The following is a 4,411-nucleotide window of genomic DNA, read 5'->3' as shown; positions in this document are numbered from 1 at the left end:
TTCGTAAATTACCCAGTCTCTGGTGTTTTGTTATAGCACAAATCGACTAAGGCATCCTCTTTCCTTCTTTATCAGGTATAACCAATCTATTGAATTATGTATTAACCATTTCCTCACTTTCTGTATAATATCCTTGTTTTATATTTTATTATATGCTTTTATATTTATTATTTTATTCCTTCTACTTTTTGGGGAGAGACGTAATTCCTGTTTCTTTTTCTTTACTAACTACATAAATTGATTGCTTAGATTGTTAGTTTCCTTCCTCCCTACCTTCCTTCTCCCTTCCTTCTTTTCTTCCTTCCTTCACAGTTTGTTAACCATAGGAAAAAAAAAACCGTTAAATAAACATTAGGCATTATTGTTAAATAAACAGTAGCTATTATTGTGGATTTGTCTGTTTTCCTTTGTAATTTTCTTCCTCTCCTGCTTCCTTTCTTTGTTCCTGCCTTCCTTTTCATCTTCCTGCTTTTTCTATAATATGACCTTAAATTTGATATTATATATTTTCATCAGTTGACAATATTTCCTAATTTTTTATTGTAAGTTCATCTTTGCCTCATGTACTATATAGATCTTATTTGATGCTAGTGTAATTGACTTTTTTTTTGACAGAATACCAAACTATATTTACTGTTTACAGTAGTAAAGGACAACAAATAATGTACAAATTGGTGAATAAACACAACAGAGCCAACAAACATCCCACCCGAGCCCATACAGCAAACAGGAAATGAGAACATTTCAGCAAGATTTCAAGCAAGCAAGAGATGATGGGTGGTGGTTCAGGTGACTATAAAAAGGCAGAGAATGGCCACCAAGCAACAATGGAGCCTCAGGGAACGACAGTAGGCAGAACTATGAAAATGTTTAATTGGTATAGATCCCAAAATATTTCACAGAACTGAAATCACCAGACTAATGCATAAATTCAATACATATTTGGAAAGCAGCATGGCACAAACCCACGAGAAGAACATGAAGTCATCATTCCATGGGTTCATTTGTAACCACACTTGGAGGTAGCTCTTTTACACGACAACGTAACTGCAAATTCAGCAATACTTAATCTTACTTTTTTAAGTATAGACCATAATTATTCATCAGAAGCAAATACTGGAAGAAATCTGAGGCCACAACACCATTACCAAATGAGAAATGTGGGAATTTCTTCAATATTAAGAGGAAGAGAAAAGCCAATTTTGGTTGTGCCAGTCCTTGCCTGTGTACCAACGCCAGGTACTGAGCAGAGAGTGGGGTGGGAGGGATGGCAGGGGGGTGGGTCCTGGGCCTCAGACCCCGAGATTACATGCTTGAGGGCCAGAGAGCACGTGGGGTCAAATTACCAAAGGACCCAGTTATTTTTTAACCTTTGAAGAAGCATTCCAGTATTTTCCCTTGAACTTTTCCATATACTGACAAAGCATACATTTGCAATATTTAGCATTTTAATCACCTGTGCCTGTAACAGCAAGTGACAGTCTATCCTCCCTACCCACCTTGCCCCCATTACCTGTCCAAGAGCCGCACCCCCACTGCGGGAAACACCAATTCTCTGTGTGACTGGAGTGAGCAGGGGAGAGGCAGCAACTCAGGAGTCAGGTCCCTGACCAGACTAAAAGCGAACATTCAGGCTATAATTCTGGGGTTAAAAAATGTTTTAGGTGGGGGGAAAAACACAAATGAATACACAAAAAAACCCAAAATACCTTGCAACTCATTTTACCTGAACAAAGATAACAATTCTGATTGGCCCAAGTTAAGTTACAGATTAATCCCTGCAGATATAGTTTCGAGTTGCACTTGAAGTACATCAGAGAGAAGAAAATCATTGTGGTGAATATCGTCGAGTTTCCGCAGAAGCCTTTGTGGTCGGCATGGTCACGTGCTCACCATTCAACAGCAATGCAAGGACCGACGGCCCGGGCTGGGGACGGGCCCTCTCGAAACCATGCCCTGCCAGGCTGCTCTGCGGCGCACCTCCTGTCTGCTGCTGGAACACGTCAATGGTGTCCTCGTCCTCCATCTCCAGCTGTGCTGGAGTGTCGGTTTCATTAATTGGCTGCCCGTCAAACCTGAATCTAATCTGTCTCATTGACAAACCCTGCCTCTCGCAGTAGGCCTTCATCAGCTTGCTCAGTGGCGTGTGCCTCGTGATCTTGAACTGCACCACGGAGCCGTCCTGCCCGGCCACCTTCAGGTTGATGTGGTCATTCTCTGTCTTCACGCCCTCCTTGGGCTTCTCCTCGGACATGGCTGCGCGGGCGGCGCCGGCAGGCGGCGCGGGGGAAGCAGCACGGAGCAGGCGAGTCAAGCTCTCGGCCCGGCCACTCTCCCTGTAATTGACTTTTTAAGAAATATTCGAAGGGAGTTTTTAGTTATTCTTCTGTAATTGATTTCTAGTTTAGTTTCTCTGTGATTAGAAAACATACTCTGTATGATTTCAGTTCATTGAAATTTGTTACAACTTATAGTCATTTAAAAAATGTTCAATGTTGATTTAAAGGTTTTTTCTTGTGGTTTTTACGTTCAAAACACACTACATTCTTATTTTTTCTTCTTGTTGTGTTATTTTCAGAGACAAGTTTGTTAAAGTAGTCACCATTATTGTGGAGTTTCTATTTCCCTTTGTAATTTTAGCATATTGCTTTATGAGTTATGAGGTTATGTTCTTGGAGGCACATACATTTAGAAATGTTATATTTACTAAAACTTTTATTATCAGTAGCTATCTTTATCTCTAGTGATTTTTTAAAATTTTATTTTAAAGTTTACTTTTAATACAGGCATACAGCTGACCATTGAACAATATGGGGGTTAGGGACAGTGATTCCCTGTACAGTAGACAATCTGTGTATAACTTTTGACTTCCCCAGAACTTAACTACTAATAGCCTTATGTTGACCAGAAGCCTTGCCAATAACATAAACAGATTTTGTATGTTATATGTAATATGTATTGTATTCTTACTTAAAGTAAGCAGAGAAAAGGCTCTTAAGAAAATTATAAGAGGAAAATATATTTACTACTTATTATGTGGAAGTAGATTGTCATAATGCCTTTATCCTTGTCTTCTTTATGTCATGTAGGGTGGGGAGAAGGAGGAAAAGGAGAGGTTGTTCTTGCTGTCTCAGGGGTGGAAGAGGTGGAAGAAAATCCACACATTAAGTGAATCTTTGCAGCTTGAATCTGAGTTGTTCAAGGGCTAACTGTATTCGTTCTGTTAGTCATGATTTTCCAGAGAAAAAATCAATTACATATCTATACAAAAGCACACAATGTATGTGTGTATATATACATATATACATACATACATACACACATACACACACACATATATATATATAGAGAGAGAGAGTGAGAGAGAGAGAGAGACTGAGAGAGATTTATCATGAGAAATTGGTTCATTTAATTACGGAGGCTGAGAAGTCCCAAGATCTCTATTTAGCAAACTGAAGATGCAGGAGAACTGATGGTATAGTTTCAGTCTTAGTCTAAAGAACTGAGAAGGAAGAATATTGATGGTGCCAGTTCCAGTCCAAGTCCAAAGGTCTTTGGGAAGGCTGAGAGAAAGATTACTATTATTCATTTTTGACAATTTACTGGGGTCCTTCCTCGATGGGACCAAGCCTTGCCCTCATTAGAAGGATTCTGGATCTGTAAACTGGCTTGTCTGGGAATTGATTGGGAGGTCATGACTCTTCATTTTTATGACTCAAATTAGACTTCTGTTCACTTGACCTAGAACTTTTCTGTTCATAAAGGTCAAGTAAGAATTTAGTAGGCCTCCTTTCTATTTCACTTTTAGGAACACCAATAATTAAATAGCCAATGCCATAGGTCAGTTCAAGGCCAAGTATTCTGACGGTTGCTTTGACTCTGCTGTCCATCACAGTAACCATACCCATCTTGCCTTGGAGATTGAATCCTGCCTTTTGACTCTTGCCATCCAGGATCCAACTACTCCCATTACATTTAGGTTTTCTAATGTAGTGACTTCAGCTCCCACTGTGAGGTCTGCTCCACAGAGAAGAGTGATCACAAAGATTTTCAAGAATGCTGAGACTTCACTTACAAATTTATTTCCTCACAGTATCGGTCAGTGGTATGTCTTCTAGACCTTCCCAATATGAGTGAATGGATCTTAAATGGTAAATCCACTCTAACATTCCCAATCTCCGTAAGACTGAATTCTTTCCACTAAGTAAAACCAAGGCATGTCTGGCATTTTTACTTTGCTCACTGTGGGCCACCTTTTGTTCCATTTTTCAGTTTCAACTAAACAAACTTTTAAAATCCCTCCTAACTCCCAAAGCTTTAACATTAAATGCAGAATCTCTGCTCAGTGACTCTATGCCAATACATTCAGCCTGATCCAACATTATTTGTCTTTCACTATTATCTCGCACCC

General features: G+C 39.5%; 1 pseudogene; it reads right to left on the bottom strand.

Moving 5' to 3' along the window:
* Positions 1–617: 617 nt before the first annotated feature.
* On the bottom strand, positions 618–2,331 carry LOC105465077 (small ubiquitin-related modifier 3 pseudogene; annotated as a pseudogene).
* Positions 2,332–4,411: the final 2,080 nt, after the last annotated feature.

The sequence above is a fragment of the Macaca nemestrina genome, chromosome 13, assembly GCF_043159975.1.
Source record: "Macaca nemestrina isolate mMacNem1 chromosome 13, mMacNem.hap1, whole genome shotgun sequence".
Taxonomy (NCBI): Eukaryota; Metazoa; Chordata; class Mammalia; order Primates; family Cercopithecidae; genus Macaca; species Macaca nemestrina.
The sequence above is the reverse complement of the archived record's forward strand: the minus strand, read 5'-3'. Positions and strand labels throughout refer to the sequence as shown.